This window comes from Garra rufa, chromosome 12, assembly GCF_049309525.1.
Source record: "Garra rufa chromosome 12, GarRuf1.0, whole genome shotgun sequence".
In the NCBI taxonomy this organism is placed as follows: domain Eukaryota; kingdom Metazoa; phylum Chordata; class Actinopteri; order Cypriniformes; family Cyprinidae; genus Garra; species Garra rufa.
Window position 1 is genome coordinate 6,065,016 of NC_133372.1, and position 12,784 is coordinate 6,077,799.

The following is a 12,784-nucleotide window of genomic DNA, read 5'->3' on the forward strand; positions in this document are numbered from 1 at the left end:
TTCAATTAATTTTCATTTTCCTACCTTGCATTTAAATCCGAAATTGCAATTCTGAATTCCGTTTGCCACCTTAATTGAATTTAAGGATTTGAAATCTAATTAAAATGTATTGAATTTAAAAGGCATTCTATTCTGAATATGGTTAGAGCTTTGTTTTGTTTTGTTCCATTAATGTCCATGTTATGTTATCTAAGTGTCGTCTCATTATAAGAACATCTAGTGTTTGACATGTGAACTAAGGTTAAGTGAGTGAACAGGTGTTATTATATCACATTTGGCTGAAATGCTGTATTGATCAGTCGTCCAGGACCGGAACTGTCTGATTTGTAATTTCTGATAAGAACTCCCTCCCAGGCCTTTACCGTTACATTCAGCCCTCATTATATCATATTTACTCAAAACCCCCTGCAGCCACAGTGTAATCCGCCGATAATCACCCCAGCAGCAGTTTTTCTTCCTGCCTTTTTTGTTGCAATCGCTTCTTTTTTCTTTAGCGTTTTTTTCCTGCTGTTACTGGTTTCTCGAGTCTCCACAGGAAATCCAGTCTCCTAACAGGTCATTTAAATGCTGTCTCTCTTTCACATTATTGATCGAGCGGCCGGCACGGACGAATGCAGGGTCCTTGAGATGTGTATCTGTCTGGTAAGGGCAGTAGTGTCTACCATGAGCTGATACACGGCTCTGACCTTGTGCTGATGTGCTAATACTGCCAGAGAAAGACTCTACAAATGCAAAGAAAATGTTTAGACATCTCTGTCAAGGAAAGACTCAGTGTATTTTTAATTATGATCAAACTTCAATGGCTTCAGGGAATGTTTGGAATAGCATACTGCATATTATTATTTATGTAGTTTTTAAATGCAGAATGTACATTACTGTTAAAAAAGTGTGAAATATTTAAGATTTTTTAAATGTTTTTGAAAGAAGTCTCTCATGCTTACCAAGGTTGTAAAAACAGTAAGATTGTGAAATATTATTACAATTTAAAATAATGTTTTTCTGTCTGAATATATTTTAAAATGTAATTAATTCCTGTAATCAAATCAGAATTTTCAGCATCATTACTCCAGTCTTTATTGTCACATGATCCTTCAAAAATCATTACATATGCTGATTTGCTGTTCAAGAAACATTTCTCAATTTTAACAGTGAAAACTGTAATACAAACTGGGATTAGATTTTTTTTAAAGAAGAAAAACAGAAATTAAAACTTTTATTCACGTAAGACACATTAAATTTATCAAAAGTGAGGGCATTGATTTTTATAATGTTCCAAACTGTTTCTATTTCAAACAAATGCTGATTTTTTAAAAACTTTTATTAGTAAAGAAAAAAATGGTTCCCACAAAAATATTAAGCAGCATAAGCATTTCGATCACAATCTCTTGATTTATTTAATTGTTTTTTATAATCAATAATTTTGTGTGCTATTGTGCTTGTAGCTTATGAACTGAATTCTAAATTAATGATTCAATGACTCACACAGAAAGTTCAAGTTGTTGAATTCAGTTTCAATTCCTGAATTTAAAAAAAAAATCCAAGAATGTCTTACTTTTGGCAGTGAAATGAAAGAAAAAGATGAGTCAAGAAAAAGATGACAATGGCTGATATTACTTCCTGCTCATTCATCACATTATAAATGGAAAGTCAGTATTTAGGGTTACAGTATTTCTCACAGTAAGCTCCAGTGTATACTGCACATTTTGGCAAATGTAGTGTTCTATGCACAGTATGCTTCCAGTATATCCTTTCAAATGTTTGTCATTGCAAATTACATACTGTTTGACATTATGGACAAAAATAGTATAAAGCCAACAATATATGAAATAGTATTCAGTAGAAAGTGTGTTAGTATTCCAATCTGAACATAATCAACATTTTCAAACATTCTTTGAATATCCCACTTGGTACAGCAATTTCCCATCAGCAGTGTCTTTACCATTCGCATGATTAATCTAATAACTCAAACATGCTTGTTTTTCATCTCAGAGGCCTTCATTTCCCAGTCCACTCTTCCTTTCTGTGCTGGGTTTCAAATGCTCATGCTATCAGAAGGCTGAAGTGCATTCATTAATAACCAGCCTTTGTTCTGAGAGATTTCCATTATCACTGCAGAAATCTATCACTCTGCATTTTCATCTCTTAACATGCCAGCTATAATGAGCGACTGGGACTCCAGAGCGATTCATTCAGATATAAAACTAATGGTTCAGACTCTGCCCAGAATTGTACTGAGAGAATTGGGAAAATGTGTCCCTTTTCTTTTATTTCTACATTGGTTCATAAGATATACCCTAGAGTGGGTTAATGCTGAAGTCTCTCTTGCAATATCCACAAGAGATATGAGTTTGTCCTCTCGGTGAGCAGAGCAGCATCTCTGGCCTCCAGGCAAGCCGATGAGATGAGACTCCATTGCGCATGACTTGCATGTGAGGGGTGAAAATTAAGGCCTTGGCATAGAAAAGAAATGACTCCAGCCGACTGACTACAAATACAGTGTTATATTAACCCTGAAAAGGCTCGGTTAAAGCAGTTAATGTTATACAATGCTGCAGTAACGTGTTTTCGGTGGCCTCTGTGAGAGTCTAGGTCACTGCTTCCCAACTGGGGTTACGTGTACCTCAGAGGGCACACAAATTGTTAAAAGAAAAATATGTCTATTAGATTAAAATACAGTATGCCAGTAATCTGTTTTTAGTATACATTTAGTTCCTTTTAGTGTGTTAATGGTGGTTATACTTCAGTGACTCAGGATACATTGTTATTGAATCATTTGGATCATTTACTAAATCCATTTGTTTACAAAAAAATAATTCATTCAGGAACAAAACACGATTTGTTATTGTGAGTCATTTAACCATTTGTTTAACTGACTTGTTTAAAATCATTGATAAATTTAGGAACAAAACAAATGATTTATCATTAGCAGTGAGTCTTAGAATCATTCATTCAATTAATTTGTTCAAAAGCATTTATTCATTTAGGAACAAAACACATGATTTGTCATTAACTGTGAGCCATTGAATCATTCATTCAATCAATTAGTTCAAAAACATGGTTCATTCAGAAATAAAATGCATGAGTTATCATTATAAATGAGTCATTGAATAATTTGTTCAACCAATTTGTTTAAAACATTGATTCATTCAGGAACAAAACACATGATTTGTTATTATAAGTGAGTCATTGAATCATTATTCAACTGATTTGCTCAAAAACATTGATTAATTCAGGAATTAAACATTATGATATTAAACATTTGTTATATTGGATGTTTTATTGAATAATTTGTTCAAAAATATTGATTAATTTAAGAACAAAACACATGATTTGTTATAAGTGAGTCACTGAATCATTCATTCAACCAATTTATTCGAAAATATTGATTCATTTAGGAACACATGATTTGTCATTAACTGTGAGTCAATGAATCATTCATTCAACCATTTTGTTCAAAAACATTGGATCATTCAGAAATAAAACAAATTTGTCATTATAAATGAGTCAGTGAATCATTTGTTCAACCAATTTACATAAAAACATTGCTTCATTCAGGAACAAAACACATGATTTGTCTTTATGAATGAGTCATCGAATAATTTGTTCAAAAGCATTGATTAATTCAGGAAAAAAAACACAAAATTTGTCATTAAGAGTGGGTCACTGAATCATTGATTCAACCAATTTGTTTAGACACATTGATTCATTCAGGAGCAAAACACGATTTGTCATTATGAGTAAGTCACTGAATCATGCATTTAACTGATTTGTTCAAAAACATGGATTCATTCAGGAACAAAACATATGATTTGTTATTATGAGTCATTGAATAATTTATTCAAACAATTTGTTAAAAAACGGATAAATTCAGGAATAAAACACGATTTGTCATCAAGAGTAAGTCTTTGAACACTTGTTCATCGTTTGTCTCTTGGTTTGGATCTATTTTTGTTTGCAGAGGAAACAAAGAAACTGATAATATGTGACCCTGGACCACAAAACCAGTCATAAGGTTAAATTTGTCAAAACTGAGATTTATACATATATATACACATATGAAAGCTCAATAAATAAGCTTTCTATTGATGTATGGTTTGTTAGGATAAAACAATATTTGGCCGAGATACATCTATTTGAAATCGGAAATCTGAGGATGCAAAAAAATCAAAAAGACTGAGAAAATCACCTTTAAAGTTGTCCAAACTAGGTTCTTAACAATGTATATTACAAATCAAAAATTACATTTTGATATGTTTATAGTAGGAATTTTACAAAAAATCTTCATGGAACATGAACTTTACTTAATTTCTTAATGATTTTTGGCATAAAAGAAAAATCTAAAATTTTGACCCATGCAATGTATTTTTGGCTATTGCTACAAATATACCCCAGCGACTTAAGACTGGTTTTGTGGTCCAGGGTCACATATTGTGTTTAAAATGTCTGAAGTTACTGAATATTAACTTGTGTATCGAACTGTTGAATAAAAGTAGGTCTATGAGACAGTCCTTATTTTTTTTTCTTTGATTCTTGTCTAGTAAAATGACTTAAATTATTAAAATGCAGGAAACCATTATAATGCAGTCAGAGAAGAGGTTTTTGATATTGCTGCATTTTAATGAAAACTAGGGTGCTTAACTCTTTATAATTACTTCTAAATATTTTTTCCTTTTTTTATTGATTACTTTAAATTTTAAATTTGCTTAGATGTACTTATTTTTGCCTTTGAAATGTTTGAAAAGACATCACTGTCTTTAACATAAAATGCAATAACTCTAAAACAGAAAACTGTGAATTGTCTATGAAATCCTGGATGTCATGAACAGGCTGGTTTATTGTTTGCAGTGCAGTCATAAGCACCATAGTTTGCTAGCCAATAAAATTTGTATCAGTAATGGATGCCAGTGCTCCTTCAGTAAAGCAGTTCAGTGATAATGTGGATACGGTTATGCCTATCGACCTAACAAATAGTATTATCAGAGAAAAACAACCTGGAATTGCTCCCCTGTGTGAAGAGAATACATACTCAAGAAAGACAATCACAGTCTAAATTCTACTCTCATGATAAGACTTTTCTCTTATTGATTATGTGAACATCATTAGCATTGGTGAAATTCAGAGGGAGACACTGCAGGCAAAAACACAGTTTTTTTCATGCACCTGTCAAGTTTGAGATTTTGGGCTTTTTAGTGTTTCATAAAGTGTTTTTTGAGACTAGTAGAAAGAAAACACCCAACAGACACTGTTAAGTGTTTCTTTTATAGCAGTTTATCTATTTGTGTCAGTAGATTTCAATTGCAATCCATATTTTTAAAGGCCGTTTTCTCAAAATGAGTTTTTCTGTCTGTTCTAAGTTTCTCGTGACACGAGATACCCAGAATTCCCTCTGTAAAAACACTTCATCCAGTGTTTAGATTACTAGAAATGTATGCAAATTAGTGCATATTTCATTAAATAATGCCTCATTTGCATGTTTAAACCTAACATTTAGAAAATTTGTAATACAAAAAAATGTTTGCAAAAGTAAGGTGATAACTATTAGTTTTTTTTACCCTATTCAGCTGCAGTGTCTCGCCTTAAGTCTATACTTAAAAAAAAGAAAAAAAAATAACACTGGCTTGTTGATATCATCCAGTTTGTTTCTAAGCCACAGTCGGCTGTTATTTTTTAATTGTTTTGCTTTCTAGCACTCCCACAACATCCAGGCTGAAAAATCCCACTGTCTGCAACACTTTTGCTTATGAAATATTTCTTTCCGTCCGTCATTCTCAGTCTTGATCAGTGCTCAAGCTAATTTTGTCCAGACGGAGGACTGTCGCTGCACATCAGAAAGAGATCGCAGCAAAAACCTGGACCTTCAGTGGGGAACATGTGGCGTTATAATGGAGGACCCTGGCCTTGCACTGTCCTTATAGCAAAACATGTCCTGCAGCAAAAACCTTGAATCACTTTGTCCTTTCAAGTGACTAAAATGTCCTAAAAAGTGAAACATCTCATGCTCTTTTGAAATACAGTAATCTATCACTTACAATTTCCAGCCACAGATACATTATGCTTATTAACAAAACATCCCTTTTTTCCCCACTGTGTCCATCATTTTGCACTATATCCAGATCTCTCCTGACATTCCAGCACTGATCTTATAGCCATCTATTAATCTAGGGCATTACGGCCCTTCAGTCCCTCTGCAAACAGCCAAGCAGCCCAGAGAGGCTCGTTCAGTCTCTCGCCGGCCCAAATCTGATTATGCTGCTGTGAGGAGCTGTGGCCCGCGGCCAGAGCCAGCAGGTCCGGTGCAGGACCGCTCCGCTCCGCCATGGCCTCACACCTTTAGAGTGTGTCTTAATTATGCTGTGTGTGTTGAGCAGGTGGGAGCAGATGTGCAGTACAAGGAGCCCTGAAGCAACGTGATCCAGACCTGTGAAATTTTATAGCGTTTAGATCAGGCAAATGCGTATCGCGTTAAATTAATAGAGAGGATAATATGACATATGGAATTCCAGACAACATGGGATTAAGAGCTTGTTTTGGATTTCAGGAATGAACTTATATTGTTAAAGGGAAACAATGGATTTTCTGAAACATCTGGAAATCTAGTATTGCTTTGGTTAAATTAAAAGTAAGGTGCTTAATTCTTTAGAATTTTATTGTTTAATTAATAAATTTTATTGTGATTTCAGTTTTTATTAGAAATTTTGAAATGGTTTAGATGATGTTGTTCAGGTTCTCTTTTAAGGAAAATAGTATTTGATGCATAATTTCTCTATTTTCTTTTATCTACACAATTTTGTGATGGTAAGATTTTAGTTTTTGATTTGAAAAAAACATTGTTCAAAAATATTGATCAGCTTTGGAACAAAACACACGATTTGTCATCGAGTGAGTCACTGAATGATTTATTCAACCAATTTGTTCAAAACATTCAGGAATAAAACTTATGATTTCAGGTTATATTTGAAATTTTGAAATGGTTTAGATGATGTTGTTCTAGTTCTCTTTTAAGGAAATTAGTATTTGATGCACAATTTCTCTATTTTTTTTTTTTTTTTTATCTACACAACTGCTCAAAATTTTGTGACAGTAAGATTTTAGTTTTTGATTTGAAAATGCATTGTTCAAAAACATTGATTCACTTAGGAACAAAACACATGATTTGTTATTATGAGTCATTGAAGGATTTATTCAACCAATTTGTTAAAAAAAAAAGCATCAATGAATTCAGGAATAAAACACGATTTGTCATTATTAGTGAGTCATTGAATCATTCATTCAACCGGTTGTTATGATTGTTTTTGATTATGATTTCAGGTTATATTTGAAATTTTGAAATGGTTTAGATGATGTTGTTCAGATTCTCTTATAAGGAAATTAGTATTTGATGCTGACAGTAAGATTTTTTTTTTTTTTTTTTTGAAAAACATTGTTCAAAAAACATTTGTTCTTAGCAATGCATATCAAAAATCAAAAATTACGTTTTGTTATATTTACGGTAGGAAATATCTTTGCTTAATATCCTAATGATTTTTGGCATAAAGAAAAATTGATCATTTTGACCCATACAATGTATTGTTGGCTATTGCTACAAATGTACCAATGCTACTTAAGACTGGTTTTGAGTTCCATGGTCACAATTATTATGAGGTGTGTTGCATGTACAGTACTTATGAAATATAGTTTTAAATGCAGTACAGCTCATCATGCCCCAGGACTTGTCAGTTTTGCAAAACTTTTTCCTGTCAACAGCCCAAACACGCAGAGCGCAAGTGAATGTGAGATGTGAAGAATGATATTTAATAAGTTGTGAGACACTGAGCCAAACTGAAAGTGCGGAGTGAATCACAGATGGCACAGAATGAGAAATGATTCTTCTTCTGTTGGATTAATTATTGAGTCTGAAGTCTATGGCTATTGTTTTCAGTGAGGAACATCAGAGCATGTGGCTCCTAACAGGAAGTGTCACATCCACATCTGTCAGAGACTTTTAGTTCCTGAAAAGTGGAATTAAAACAGCTTATTTGGCATTTTCTACATCTAAGTTGTGTTTGCTTGTTAACCTTTCTCACAGATGAGAGTTTACAGCACTTATGTTGGCCTCAAATCCTGCAGAAAAGTTTGTATCTATGAGTTTGTGATGTGTTTGTGCAAGTGTTTTTGTTTGGAATTTTGGGATAGTAAGATTGTTTTTATATTTTGAAGTCTATTTTGCTCATTAAGGTTGCATTTATTTGATCAAAAGTACAGTACAAGCAGAAATATTGTGAAATGTTATTACAATTTAAAATGACTATTTTCTATTTGAATATATTATAAAATGTAATTTATTCCTGTGATCAAAGCTGAATTTTAGGCATCATTAAAAGTTAAAAAGAAGTGTGTTTTGAAATATAAATATTTTGTTATAAACTTGTATATACATTATAAATGTTTTACTGTCACTGTTGATCAATTTAATACATCCTTGCTGAATAAAGATTTTTTTTTTTTTTATCTTACTGACCCCAAAATTTTGAATGGTAGTGTATATGTGCCATTTTTCTTTTAAGTTTTGATTTATCCAGTTAAATTTATAATTTTATTTTATTGTATTTTATTATTTTATTTTATTTTAAACATTACCCTGTTTATTACCCAGTTTGAATGACCTGACACTATTTGTTCAAATTGGGGAAAAAGGTAATTGAATTGTGAAATGTTTAAAAATTACACAATTTGTATTCAGACCCAGCTAAAAAAATATTTATTTTATTTTATTTTATTTTATTTTATTGTTTTATTTTTTTATTTATTTTATTTTATTTTATTTATTTTATTTTATTTTATTTTATTTTATTTTATTTTATTTTATTTTATTTTATTTTATTTTATTTTATTTTATTTTATTTTATTTTATTATTTTATTTTATTTTATTTTAAACATTACCCTGTTTGAATGACCTGACAGTATTTGCTCAAATTGGGGAAAAAAGTAATTGTTTGAATTGTTAAATGTTTAATAATTTCACAATTTGTATTCAGACCCAGCTAAAAAAAGATTTATTTTATTTTATTTTATTTTATTTTATTTTTTTATTTTATTTTTTTATTATTTTATTTATTTTATTTTATTTTATTTTATTTTATTTTATTTTATTTATTTTATTTATTTTATTTATTTTATTTATTTTATTTATTTTATTTATTTTATTTTATTTTATTTTATTTTATTATTTTATTTTATTTTATTTTAAACATTACCCTGTTTGAATGACCTGACAGTATTTGCTCAAATTGGGGAAAAAAGTAATTGTTTGAATTGTTAAATGTTTAATAATTTCACAATTTATATTCAGACCCAGCTTAATTTATACAAATAAACTTTTTTATTTTATTTTATTTTATTTTATTTTATTTTATTTTATTTTATTTTATTTTATTTTATTCTATTCTATTCTATTCTATTCTATTCTATTCTATTCTATTCTTTCATCAACATGTTTGAATGACCTGACACTGTTTGTCCAAATTGCTACACGACAGGGGGAAAAAGTCATTGTTTGAATTATGTTAAATGTTTAAGAATTTCATAATTTCTAACAGTCAAAGAAAATACACTGCACATTTATGCCTACATTCTCATGTGCTGATCTTGTAAATATACTCTCAGAGAAAAAGGTACAAAATTTGTCAAATTTGTCACAAAACTTTGAGGATACCTTTTCAAAAGGTACACCTCTCTACCTTATTTACCCCTAAAGAGTGCATATAAATACCTTAAAGCTACATAGTTAAAACCTAAAATGTACATTTATGACCCTGGACCACAAAACCAGTAATACGCTTTCCATTGAAGTACAGTTTGTTAGGATAGCACAATATTTGGCAGAAATCTAGAATCTAAGGGTGCAATATTGAGAAAATCGCTTTTAAAGTTGTCCAAATGAAGTTCTTAGCAATGCATATTACTAATCAAATATTACGTTTTGATACATTTACAAAACATGATCTTTACTTAATATCCTATTGATTTTTGGCATAAAAGAAATCATTTTGACCCATACAATGTATGGTTGGCTATTGCTGCACATATTTCCCATGCTACTTAAGAATGGTTTTGTGGTCCAGGGTCACATATTAGGACCTTACATATTTGTAACATTTGAAAAGGCACCACCTCAGTGACAGCTTTTGTACTTTTTTGTCTGAGAGTGTACGATTAACCCACATTTCTAATGCAGGAAATGCAGAAAAATATGCATTTTAAAAATCTGATTGGTTGATCAGCACAGCCCATGTGACCACTGGACACAGTTTTTGTCACAGAGTGTATATTTCTGATGCAAACGCATACAGAAAGCATGCTTTTGTGTTTCAATGCTCATATAGATGGTTTTTACGTGATGTTGTCTGTGAGTCTCTGCTGATGGGTGATGCCATGGTTGATGATGTAAGCGCTCTTTATTTAGAGCCTTTATCTCAGAGCAGCCTGCAGTAACACAGGGAGGATTTCATTTCCCTCTGCGGACGAGACAGGACGGGACGGGACGGGAGGGGAGGGGATATCTCTTACAGTGTGGCCTGGGCGGCACAGGACAGATCTCTTTACTTAGTAGCTAATTGATCGAGGGGAGGAGGAGGAGGAGGATGTGGAGGAGCGGGTGCAGGCGTGTGCGGAGCGGGTCGAGAGGTTGATGGTATATGTGTTCTGCCCCATAAGGAGCAGGTCAGTGTACTCGCTCCCCCCTAACCCTGCTATTGATCATGTAATGGTATGGTCCACAACCCTTAACCTTCTAATCTCATCTGACTGTGTGGCTCATCACTGACAAATTCAGTCAATTCGCCTGTGGATGGAAAGAGAATGGTAAAATGTAAAAATGCATTGCAAATGGCAGTGCAAAAGGAGTGAGGATGTCTATGCCTTTAGGTGAATGTGCTCTCCATTTCACTGTATGGTTTTGTGAAAGGTCACACAGTTAAAGTAAAGTGCTGCCGTGGAACTGTTTAATTAGAAAATACCTTCCAACTTCTGGAAGGTACTTTAGCTTCAGGATGGCGATTTTATTATTTTTAGATCACAGTAATTTTAGATTTCCAAAAGCCAGGGTCATTATTAACTAAAACTAAGCTAAAACCATTCAAACTTTTTGAACTGAACTGAAATAAAATATAAAAAAGGTAAACATATTTTATTTCACCTAGCTGCCAATGGAAACTTTCTCAAGTGTTAAAATAAAACTAAATAAGCTGAAACTAATAAATTAAAATTATTAAAAAAAAATGTAGACATTAAAAAATATATAAAAATGACAAAAACAACTAAATTACTAACTAAAATAAAGTGCAAACTGAAAATATAAAAATAAAATCTAATTCAACAGATACAAAAATGAGAAGATTAGATTAGAAGACTGAAGTCATAATATTTCGAAAATAAATTCAAAATTACAAGAATAAAGACAAAATATTAAGAGAATAAAGTCGAAATACTTTGTGAATGAAGTTGTAATATTATGAGAATAAAGACGAAATACTACGAGAATAAAGTCAAAATATTATGAGAATTAAGTAAAAAAAATTAAAAAAAATTATTTTTAAAAAATATTATGAGAAAAAAGTCTAAATATTACGACAATAAAGGCAAAATATTACGAGAATAAAGTCGAAATATCACAAGAATAAAGTCAAAATATTACGAGAATTAAGTCGAAATACTTTGAATGCAGTCAAAAAATTTTATGAAAAAAGTAAAAAATATTATGAGAATAAAGTCTAAATATTAAGACAATATAGTCAAAATATTATGAGAATAAAGTCTAAATATTATGACTATAAAGTCTAAATATTATGAGAATAAAGTCAAAATATTTCAAGAATAAAGTCAAAATACTATGAGAATAAAGTAAAAGTATTACAGGAATAAAATCGAAATACTATACGAGTAAAAAATCGAAATATTTTGAGAGTGAATTCGAAATATTACATCTTACTGGAATGAGGAAGAGTCAATTTAAGAACTCAGGGAAACAGCTTAATATCAGGAATATGATATTTATTAACAGACTGAACAGGAACGACTAATATATAACGTTTACACAACATTTTTTTGTATTGTATAGTCCTCCCAATTTAGTGTTCCCAATTTTGTGGTTGTGATGCACCACTTGAGAACCACCATAATAGTGTCTTAAATTATAAGATTTAAAAATGAATATGCGATTCATGACCTTGGATTACTTTTCTTAAAAATGCCTTTTATATAAGTAGGGGAGAGTTGCAACACTTTTTGCATTTCCTTTAGTTTCTCAGAGACTGTTTGTATTAGAAAGCCGAAATTTGAATACAATAAAGCCGCATCTGTCAACTACTCACCCATATTGCTGCAACATGTGTACATATTATAATATACGTACACTTTACACTTAAATAGACAAAGTGAAATGTTGCAACCGTCCCCACAATAGGGGACAGTTGCAACGTTCAATAAAATGTAATGAAATCATTCTTGAATATAATTTTGCAATTTCTTTATTTTATTTGTTCACAGTCACGGTATTCAATTAGGTAAATTGGCTGTTAAAAAAAACAAAGAATAGTAAATTAAAAACATTGTTAAGTAACAAGTAGATTTTTTACCTATTCACTTAAAAAAAGGAGAGAAAACTAACTATTAAACGGGTTCATTAGTATTATCATTATGAAATTACCATTCTGTAATGTTATAGCAAGCTTTTAAAGGATAACTATTGCCAAAATGCAACCTGGGCTGTTTTTTTTACTGTAAACGAGACTAACATATATCTAAAAG

The 12,784-nt window shown here is 31.2% G+C and overlaps 1 long non-coding RNA gene across 1 annotated transcript in view; it reads left to right on the forward strand.

Annotated features, from left to right (window-relative positions):
- Positions 1 to 10,603: 10,603 nt before the first annotated feature.
- Positions 10,604 to 12,784, forward strand: part of LOC141346346 (uncharacterized) — a 30,219-nt gene continuing 28,038 nt past the window's right edge. Inside the window, exon 1 of the long non-coding RNA XR_012357199.1 lies at positions 10,604 to 10,699. This is a non-coding gene — a long non-coding RNA (uncharacterized lncRNA). The remainder of the gene's footprint in view (positions 10,700 to 12,784) is intronic.